General features: G+C 41.0%; 1 pseudogene; it reads right to left on the bottom strand.

Moving 5' to 3' along the window:
- The window catches only part of LOC101995939, a 51,694-nt pseudogene extending 47,267 nt beyond the window's left edge, over positions 1-4,427 (bottom strand).
- Between the last annotated feature and the right edge of the window lie 7,098 nt (positions 4,428-11,525).

The raw sequence follows: 11,525 nt of genomic DNA, 5'->3' as shown, positions 1-11,525 counted from the left end.
CACATATGGTTGCTGGGAATTAACTCAGGACCTCTGGAAGAGCAGTCAATGCTCTTAACCACTGAGCCATCTCTCCAGTCCCCTAGAAATGGCAATCTTACCAAAAGCAATCTACAGATTAATTGCAATGTCCATCAAAATCCCAGCAAAATTCTCCCAGACCTCAAATGAATGGTAGTCAACTTCATAGGGAAAGGCAAAAACCCAGGATTGCCGAAACAATCCTGTACAATAAGAAATTCTGTAGGTATCACAATCCCTGACATCAAATGAGGAAGATAAGACTAGGCCCTGGCTGATGGCTCTATACATCATCCTGTAACCACCCAGAGTTGGACAGCTGAAGAAACAGCTGGGACAACCCTGAAAAGTACTTGTGAAGGGAAATCTTCACAGTGGGCATAACTTCAAACAGTATACATTTTCATACCATTTATTTGGAAGGAGAAATGATCTAATGTGCAACTAAGAATTTACTTATTGATGGACGTTATCCAGTGGTTTGACTGGAGGATCAAGGATTAGTAAAAAACATGATTAGAAAATTGGTGAGAGAAGACATCTGAGGAAGAGGAATGTGGATAATCTCTGCAAATGGGAAAAGGGCCTAAAGATCCTTTTATTCCACATAAATACTGATCAAAAGGTGAATTCAGCTGAGGAGGAGTTCAGTACTCAAGTAGACAGAATGACTCTCCCATGGCATATCTTCAGTAACTTTATGAATAGGGGATGGATTGTTTTTAAAATCACCATGCCACTTTTTTTCCTCACAGTACTTCTAAAGGGGACAGGGAAACCACCAGTCAGGGGGAGGCTAAAGGCTGCTGATCTGATCTGATCAGCACCAGACACTGCAATTTCCATGGACCTAGGTCTGAGTTTACACGTATTGTTCTAATAGTGAAAACAAAGAGGAGACCCAGGCCTCTAGATAATCAGTTCTGGAGTATGCTGCTATCAACCATTCTGAGAGTGGGCACTGTGGGTCTGTGACACCAGCAGGCGATCTTTCTCGGGATTTCAGTTAATTGTCTCTGCAGCTGTCCTTGATAGTAAAACACAAGCAGTAAGTTTCCTGAACTAAAGTCATCAGTAAACTGAGGTGAAGGTAAGTGCAAGGAGGTAGAAATGTTTTGATGATTTTCATGTTATTATATTCCCATAAGTGAGGTAAAACCAAAACAAGCTTATACTTCTATCTGAGCATCTGTGAGTTGCCACCTTTGGGCAAACAGTACTTCTCTGTCCTTGAATAGCTGAGAATATCTTAAATGAGTTGCATTTGGCTATACCCTAAACACTGACCAAATGGCTCCTGCTAAAGATAACTGCAGGAAGGGAGAGCTTGGCATTTATCTAGGAAAGAGAAATAATGGCCTGGCAGTGGGAAATTGTTTTCTCCCATAGCTAGGGAAAAGAGATCAATAAGTCCCAAAAGAATAGGCAACCATCTGAGTTGTTGGAATTAATTCACAAACATGTAACAGAAAGTGAGCTTCCTATAGGGAATCTACAGATAAATCAGCCACTTGGTTCCCAAAGCAATAATGCAAAAAATCCTTGCCTTTTGTCTTAACCCTCACCAAAGCCCTTGGTTCTAATAAGTCACTCATGAAAGAATGGCTGAGCGATTACTTTAAAATATTGCAGCTTGCCGTAAGTCTCCTGTCTTCATAGAACAACACACAAAACCACTGAATCCTACTATGCTACAAAGTCAGCTTTGCATCCTCACCCCGGCAAAAGCCCTGTACCATTTCTGACTGGCAGGCCTGAATGAAGGACCTGACTAGCTTGTGGTGACTGAGGGACACGAACAGGTCCCTTGAAGATACAGTGTGCTTAAAGACACAGCACAGTGATTCCTGGCACTGCATCCCCCTCCAGACCCAGATTCCAAATCTACAGAGAAAAGCATTTCAGTAACACTTGCTTTGACTCTTAAAGCTGACCCAGCAAGCATCCTGCACTGCATAGACTCTTCCCATTCTTCTGCCTGGACACAATGTGACTAGCCCATTACAAAATGCTTCCCCATTTTCCCAGGTGGAAGGGTACCCAAAATTAAGAGAGATTTTAGGGGAAAAAAGGCAAATGATCTGTGGCTTTACACTGAGATTGGGCGAAGTGAAGGTATCTGGATGTAGCAGGGACTTCAGACAACCAGGAGAGAAAAGCAAAAATGAGAAATAAAATCCAAGATGTTAGGTCTTTCTCCCATCAGAAGACTGGATGATGGCGCCATGGCATTAGGGGTTTTTCAGTTAAATCCATTTCAATCTCCTGACAACTTAAGAAAATAAAAAGTGTAGTCTTTAGAATATACTGAACACTTAGGGAGACATGGAGCAAGGAAGAATGGTTGTATGTGCTCTATATTAGCTACAACCGTTTACTCAGTGGGAAAATGAAATCATGGCAGTGTTTGTCAAGATTCTGTGCTTGACTGGAACTGATAGAACAAAGTCTATGTATGTATTTCAAAAGTGGATTTATTAGGCTGTGGGCCAGCTAGTCCAACCTTGACTGTCTACCAATAGAAAGTGGAAGAATTCAATAGCTATTCAACCCATCAGGCCAGTGTTCTCAGAGGATCTTCAGGATATACCAAAATTCCTAAGAACTGGACTCTAAAGAGTAAAAGAATGACCTTCCCAACCACAGGCAGAGAAATCACACAAAGAGGAAAAGCTTCCTTCTTCAATATTCTTTACATATGTAGACTGCCACCAGAAGGTCTCACCCAGATTAAAGGCGGTTCTAGTTAGCTCAAAAGATTCAGATTAATATAAAGTTTCGCCACTTAAAAACCTTGAGGTAAAGTGTCTCACAGATGTACCCAAATTCATTGTGCATTTGTGTCTTCCACAGGTAATCAGTTTGGCTACCAAGAAAAGCCATCACAACAGCCAAAAGAGAAGGAATGACAAAATTTCTTGCTTCCAAAATGCAAGAACATGGGCAAATATTTCCAAACAATGATTTTCTTAAAAATGAAAGCATGGGGATTTTACTTAGGGAGTCGGGCCATGTTAAGGTTGAGTTCTCTCTTTTTTTTAATTAAGTGAATAATTAATTAATTTATCATATATACAATATTCTGTCTGTGTGTATGCCTAAAGGCCAGAACAGGGCACCAGACCTCATTACAGATGGTTGTGAGCCACCATGTGGTTGCTGGGAATTGAACTCAGGACCTTTGAAAGAGCAGGCAATGCTCTTTTTATTTTTATTTTTTTTTTTGTTTTCTTGGTTTTTCGAGACAGGGTTTCTCTGTGGTTTTGGAGCCTGTCCTGGAACTAGCTCTTGTAGACCAGGCTGGTCTCGAACTCACAGAGATCCGCCTGCCTCTGCCTCCCGAGTGCTGGGATTAAAGGCGTGCGCCACCACCGCCCGGCACAGGCAATGCTCTTAACCACTGAGCCATCTCTCCTCTAAACATACTCAGTTACCAAATCCACTTCTGAACATTATCACAATTTAAAAGCTGAGATATTTAGGGACATTCTCACCTCAAAGTCATGCAGGAACTTATAGAAATTATAAAAATGATGGATAAGTAATACTGGCATGTTCATCTTGTATCTTAAAGTCTTAGCTGAAAAATCAAGAACATGGCACCATGATATTCAAGTGCTTTGGGTCCTATGCAACATTTTAATGATATTTCATCTAAGAGACATGTATCGATATAACAATACTCACAAAAACAACAGACACAGAACACAAATACATGAAACAGGAAATAAGCCACCTATTTTACAGTGGTCAGTGCTTTTAGTTGGATGTCTTTACTGAGTTATTTTTCAATCAGAACAAGGCTGCTTTTGCCTCTGTGCAGACTGACTCAGAAGACCAGTTTCTTCCAGGAAGGAGGAGAGAGAGTTAATTTTAGCTATCCCTGGCTGTTGTCTGTCTCAGCTATGCGATATTACTTGGAGAATTTTATTCTTTTGTCATTTAACCTGTTTTTAATTTTACTTGTGCCTGTGCTTTGCCTCCATATCGCTGCACAGTGCATGCTGAAGTTTACAAGAAAGATGTTTGTAAACAGATCACCATGCTCCCAATTCTCTAAGCAGATTAATGTCACAGCACAAGTTATTCAGAGTTCTGTCCCTAGGTCGAGAAATTAACAAGGACAGCATGGGACTTCACAACACAGGGAATCTGGCGGCAGGTTCCCACACGGATCCCGGGAGGACGCAGCACACTGTCTTCCGCCCCTCACCCACTGCCCCTCCCCATCTGGAGACAGCATTCCCCTGCTCACCATGTTGTGGTTCCCCAGCTCCCCAAAGCTCTCAGTTCACCATCTGCCAGCAGCAGCAACTTCGCTGCAGCACAGGAAACCACTGTCGCCAGTGCCTCCGTGAAACTGAGTCTGAAATCGGGTGCCCGGAAGAGCCCTGCAATGCTTCAGACTGGCAGGTCACCTGGAGGGCCTGATTGGCTAGTGAGATCTGAGTGACAAGAACACCTCCTTTGGGGTTATAGTGTGCTTAAAGACACAGCACAGTGGCTCCTGGCCATTCCAGTCAAAGATCTTTTCTAGATCGGCCAAGATTTGCATTTCAATTGCACTCGCCCCTGGCTCCAAAAGCAGCCACTGCCGTCTTCTTGCACTCCATAGGAACTTTCCGTTTTTCCTCCAGGACACACTGTGACTAGCTAGCCTGTACTGTGCACTGTGCTAGCTGGGTGCAGTGATTTCCTGTCCCACACGGGGAAGGATGCCCAGGATATTAACAGTTAAAGAGAGTTTTAAGGTCAAAAGGAGATGTTTGTTCTGTGGCTTCATGCTGAGGTCAGATGAACTGGAGGTACTTTTTACATGGTTTTCATAGATATTTCACACAACAGAAAAGAGAAAAGCAGGAGCCACATCTTAAACAAAATGACAGGTCTTTCCCCCATCAGAAAGCTGGATGATGGCTCCATTGCTTTGTGAGTTTTAATCCTGAAGTTCAAAGCAAGCTCCAGGCAAATGTATAAAAATCAAAAGAGTAGTGTTCATGGAAATTTGAATACATAGAGAATAATGGATCTCAGAAGAATGTCTTCATGAGCACTATTGTTAGCCAGCATGTCTCCCTCCATGGTCAGGTAAATAAAATATACAACTGCAGTATTCAAGATTCTCTACATGAACAGGACAGGTAGAATGAATCTCACCATTATGTAAAAAGTGAGCTTATTAAAATGTCTCACAAGCTGCGGTTCAGGTCATCTAAAAATGGTTGCCTACCAATGAAAATTGAAGAATGCAGGAGATTGGTTCTCAGCCTTTTGTCTAAGATCAAGTGAAATATCCAGTAGTTGTTCAGCCATGAGGCATGATGTCTCAGTTAGTTTTAAATATTCGCCAAGATTAAAAAGAAATAGGCTCTAACGCTAGTATAGGAATAAGCTTGGTAGCCAGAGCTAAGGCAAAGAGGTAAAACAACAACAACAACAACAACAACAAGAAAAACAAACCTTTTCTTCTTCAGTATACTTTATATGTGACAGCTGCTACCAGAACATGAGATGCTGTTAAAGTTGGGTCAAAGTCTTTGTTTGAATTGGATTTTTTTTTAAGATTTCAAGACAGAAATTTATCTGTGTAGTTATGGAACTCATTCTGTAGTCCAGACTGATGCCCAGATTTGTTTTTTAGCAAAGGTAGAGCATGCTGCCTTTTTGCTCAGTGCCTGTTTTCTATACAAATTTCTATGTGGTCTGTGAGTTGGTAATTTTGTGGGGTTGACTCTGTGTAAATTTGAGTGTTAGAACAAAGAATGAATGTTGTCACTCTGAGGCCTCCTGGTGTGGGGGAATGGAGCAAGTTCTCTCCATTGTCCTGCAGAAGTCACAATGCTGAGGTGTTTTGGGAACAAATCCTATTTCTAAGGGAAGAATTATGGCTTCACAAGGTTTCCACAGATATGAGAGTTACTTTTCCAAAAGACAAGTGTCCCCACAGCTCTGCAAAATGGGATGCTCCATGTGGACAAAGACATATACATGTCCCTTGCATCTGCCTATTCGTCTGTTATCTGTGCATTCACTGTATAGTCTTGTGGGTTCCAACATCTCTCTGTGTTTCCTCAGCTTGTCACCACAGGTATTACTTTATTGTCATTGAAGTCTACTTCTTTAGGATTCTAGTATATATATACAAAACAGTTGAGACAACAATCTGGTGGGTCTGAGCAACATCGAGATTCTTGAACTTTCCATTCCCTGACAGCCATTGTTGGACTTTACTCTGTAAATTATTCCAATAAATTCTCATATACACACTGATAGGAAGAGAGAGAGAGAGAGAGATAGAGAGAGATAGAGAGAGGAGAGAGAGAGAGACAGATTTAGTCCATAAATTCTGTGACTCTAGAGAATCCTGACAATTATACTGTGATTTTTAGCCAATTAAAGTTTTAAACTTTTAGTTGCTAATTTTTCTATTTATACTCTAATTACACATCTGAAACGCTTTTTAGCAAATACTTTCGTATCATGTTATATACATTTTAAAACAATAACCTTTCATTCTGTAATAAGATAAGCAATATGGGAAAGTGTGAAGCAAAGGTTTAAGCGCTACTTCTGACAAAAAATAATTTATAAAAGAGTATGAGCCATTAGATTCATGACAAGATATGGTTATTTGTTTTGATAAAGTTGATAGGTACTTGCTAGTGGAAAGCTATTTATTAGTTTATTCTTGTAGTCATTTGTTCCTTAAGTCTATTAAAATTTAAAATTAAGTAAATTGATGCTTAAAAGGGAAATACCACCATCAAAGCTCTGACCACCAAAGAATGGGAAAGTAAACTCTGTCTCCAGTTCTAAAGTCACATTTAGAATTATAATTGAATGATGGGACTGGAGAGATGGGATTTTCTGAGTTCTAAACCAGTCTGGCCTACAGAATGAGTTCCACAACTACACAGAAAAATCCTGTCTTGAAATCACCAAAAAGTAAATCCGAATCAAAGACTATGACCCAATTTTAGTCAGCATCTTACATTCTGGTAGCAGCAGTCACATATAAAGTATTTTTTTTTTAAGTTTTTTGAGACAGGGTTTGTCTGTATCTTTGGAGCCTGTCCTGGCACTAGCTCTTGTAGACCAGGCTGGCCTAGAACTCGCAGAGATCCGCCTGCCTCTGCCTCTGAGTGCTGGGATTAAATGCGAGCGCCACCACTGCCTGGCTCATATAAAGTATTTAGAAGGAGAAAAGTCTCTTTTTTGCCTCAGTACTCTAGCTCTGGCTACCAAGTTCATTTCTTTACTAGCATTAGAGCCTACTTCATTGTAACTTTGGTGAATACTTAAACCAGCTGAGACATTGAGCACTGTGGGCAGAACAACTACTGGATTCTTCACTTGATTTAGACAAAAGGCTGAGAAGCAATCTATTGGATTCTTCAATTGCCATTGGTAAGCAGCTGTTCTTTTTTTTGAGACAGGGTTTCTCTGTGGTTGTGGAGCCTGTCCTGGAACTAGCTCTGTAGACCAGGCTGGTCTTAAACTCACAGAGATCTGCCTGCCTCTGCCTCCTGAGTGCTGGGATTAAAGGCGTGCGCCACCATCGCCCGGCTAAGCAGCTGTTCTTAAGTTACCTGGACCACAGCATGTCAGACTTCATAAGCTCGCTTTTTACATAATGGTGAGAATCATTCTACCTGTCCTGTTCATGTAGAGAATCTTGAATACTGCAGTTGTATATTTTATTCACCTGACCATGGAGGGAGATGTGCTGGCTCACAATAGTGCTCACGAAGACATTCTTCCTAGCTCCATTATTCTCTACTTATTCAAATTTCCCTGAACACTACTCTTTTTATTATTATTCCTTTGCCTGAAGTTTGCTTCCAATTTAAGGAATAAAACTCATAAACAATGGAGGCCTCATCCAGCTCTCCGATGTAGAAAGACTAATCATCTTGATTGAGACCTGGTTTTTACTTTTCTCTTTTCTGTCATGTAAAATCCCTGTGAAAACCATGCACAAAGTACCTTTAGTTCATCTGACCTCAGAATGAAGCCACAGAAAAAATATTTCATTTTGTAACTTTAAACCTTTTTTAGTTGTTAGTATCCTAGGTATCCTTACCCCTGTAGGACAGGAAATTGCTCGGCCCACCTAGCACAGTGCACTGTACAAGCTAGCTAGTTATGTTGCATCCAGCAGGAAGTAGGGAAAGTTCCTTTGGAGTGGAAGAAGATGACATTGATTGCTTTTGTAGCCAGGGGCAAGTGCTATTGAAATGCATACATTCTCAGATCTGGAAAAGTTCCCTGTTGGGGTGAATGGAATAGACAGGAACCAGTATTCTGTCCCTTTAAGCACACTGTAGCCCCATGGGAAGTGCTCTTGTTACTCAGGACTCACTAGCCAATCATGCACTCCAGGTGACCTGCCAGTCAGAAGCAGTGCAAGTCTCTTCCAGGCAGCTGCCTTCAGTCTTGGCTTTGCAGAGGAGCTGGCGCCTGTGGATTCCTGTTCTTGGGTGCGGTTGCTGTTGTAAGGAGACGATGACCTGAGAACTTTGGCAAAATGGAGAAGCACAACATGGTGAGTGAGGGAATTTTGTCTCCTGATAGGGAGGAGCAAAGGGTGAGGTGGGAAAAACACTATGGTGCAGCCTCCCTGTATCTGGGTGGGAACCTGCCGCCATATTCCCTGTGTTGTGAAGTCCGACATGGTCCCTGCTAACTCATGGGCCTATGGGCAGACCTCTGAATAACTTTGCTCTATGGCTTAATCTGCTTAAAGAGTATTGGGAGCAGCAGGAAGCTGGGTGTACAAACACTTTTTTAGTCAACTTCAACAGGGTCGATGCGTTCATAGAATCAAGTTGCCAAACTCAGAGAGGGCTACATTTTCCAATATCTTCTCAATATTGAGCACTTTGCATTTAAGCTTTAAATATAATCTCCATTTATATTTAAATTTGTGGAGCTTATCAAAGGCATCTCACATGCTGGCTAGCACTCCACCACTATACCATAATGTAGAAGAGTAGAATTGTTGATATAAAGAATTTACCAATGCTTAGAAAATAATTAAGTCTCATAAAGTAGAATTTAGCAGAGGGAGTACTGTGCCTAAAATACCCAAAAGCTTAGTATATGCTAATCAGAGCTGGTAGAGGTTAGAATGCTTGGGTGTGCATCATTCACCTGGATTGTGCAAATATTTGGCTCCAAAGCATTTCAAAGAAGCCATTATTGATTTGGAAAAAAACAAAACAAAACAGTAGGCCCATCAAAATATCAAAGAACAGGCCTCTTCCCAGGCTGCTCAAGGAGGCATTACAAGGTCACAACCAACCTTAAGGCCTGGTTTGCCTTAAAGTTCCTGTTTTCCTTTTGAGAAAAGCATAGTTCTACCAGATGGGCAATATGATACCAGGTGACACATATTTGAAATGTGAAACACTGTTGTGTGAAGGACTGGGCTGATCAATCAAGTCTTTAATTTAGGACCTCAGGCAGAGAGGTGGGATATTATTGGGAGACCTAGTAAGAGCCTGGGGCCTAAGCCTTGTGAGTTTCTCTAAGGACCTGATGTTTTGATAATAAAAACAGAGCTCCTTCTCTAAAAACAGGAAAGCCCAAAATAGTCTGGTGCCAAGGCCTTTGTGGAGGGGTTGCTTCTGATCTTGACAACCCAACCTTTCCCACTCTGTGGAGCTATGGTTACCAATAACAAGGTTGCTCTGAGCTTAGGAAGGATATCAAGATGTGCTATGCCGTGTACCCCTTGTGTAGAATTGTTAGACTAGGCTCCTCCTAAATTTGTTTCATTGTATGATAGTTTCTGCTGACTTCATATAATCCTTCCATCCCGCCCCCCCCCCAGGAATTAGTTTACAAAATGCTAGCTGTCATCTTGTTTTGTTTTGTGTTTGTTTGTTTGCTTATTTTTGTTGTTGATACAAGTGTTTCTCTCGGATAGCACTGACTGTCTTGGAACTCACTCTGTAGACCAGGCTGACCTTGTACTCACAGAGAACCACGTGGCTCTTTACCCTGTGTCTTGGGATTAAAGGTGTGTTACACCACTACCTGACAGGATGCTATTTTCTAAAGAAGCTTACTGTGCATGGGATGTATCTTCTGCAACACCTCCCCACCCTATCATTTTTTACCTTTTACTTGTCCAGGCTGTCTCATCCCTTGTTACCTTCACCTTAGAACCCCATCAGTGAAGAATGGCCTGCTGTAACAAGTCACTGGTGTACTTATTTTGGGAATATTTTTGCCTAAATATCTAGACTTACAAGTTGCTTGTTTCTATTTCATTTGTTCAACGTATTATCTGAACCATGATCCTAAAAGATACTTAAGGATAACAGCATAAATGCAAAATCTTCCTATCCTAGCTCCCCTTTGAGCATTGGACAGAGATTGATGCATACCTTCACTAAAGCGACTTTTTTTTTATTAAATTCCTAAATGTGCAAGGTGATTTCTCAGTGAAAAAGGCATATTAATTCTAGAAGAGCTGCATTTCCATCCTGATAGAAATATTGTTTCTGAGACAATTTCTGTTATGTTGAATCAGGTTGCTTTCCAGGGCAGTGACCTTGAGTGTCCTCTATTTTATACCTTCAAAGCTCTTACATGACTGTACCAATTCACACTTTTAAAATTATGCATATGCCGGGTCATCGTGGCACATGCCTTAATCCCAGCACTCAGAAGGCCAAGGCAGGGGGATATCTGTGAGTTTGAGGCTAGCCTGGTCTACAAAAGCTAGTTCCAGGACAGGCACCAAAGCTGCTAAGAAACCCTTTCTCTAAAAGGAAAAAAAGGAAATCAATACCTTTGAGCCATGTAGCTGACTGTCCAATGCAGGTGGCTCAGCACATATTTTTTTTGTGTGTGGATCACCTGAGTTCAAACCTACACTCAAGTTGGGAAGTTAATAAATCTCTACTAATACCAATCCAGGGGACCTGACAACCTCTGTTTTTGTATATCAAATGTACACATATTTAAGGCTTTTGCTCTCATACACAATCATTCTCAAAATATGGCAATATTTTGTTTTCAAAAGTATGACTTATAAAGCAGTTGGAGTAAAGCAAGTTAATTTACATGTACATTGATTCTTTAAAAGTCGCTTTTCTTGAAATTTCTTTTAAAAAGTTTTAACTTCCTCTGAAGCAGACTTAGAGGCAATCACCAATTTTAGGAAACAAAATGGTGTCTAAGTGATCCTAACAGATATAATTTTCTTTATCATAAGAGAATGAGATGCTTTCAGCAATCAAAACTATTTTCTGTATAGTAAAAACATCAGAGGGCTTCAAGTGAATATTGCAAATTTTGGTGAAACAGCCCTCCCACCCAACCCATTTTCTGTTATTGGTAAAGGAGAGAACTGGAGTGTACAGGATGTGTGATGGCCAGTGATTTCCTATAATTTGATTTTTATTAGAATCTTGTAGTTCAGGCTGGAGAGATGGCTCAGTGGTTAAGAGCATTGCCTGCTCTTCCAAAGGTCCTGAGTTCAATTCTCAGCA

Source organism: Microtus ochrogaster, unplaced genomic scaffold, assembly GCF_000317375.1.
Source record: "Microtus ochrogaster isolate Prairie Vole_2 unplaced genomic scaffold, MicOch1.0 UNK250, whole genome shotgun sequence".
Taxonomy (NCBI): Eukaryota; Metazoa; Chordata; class Mammalia; order Rodentia; family Cricetidae; genus Microtus; species Microtus ochrogaster.
The sequence above is the reverse complement of the archived record's forward strand: the minus strand, read 5'-3'. Positions and strand labels throughout refer to the sequence as shown.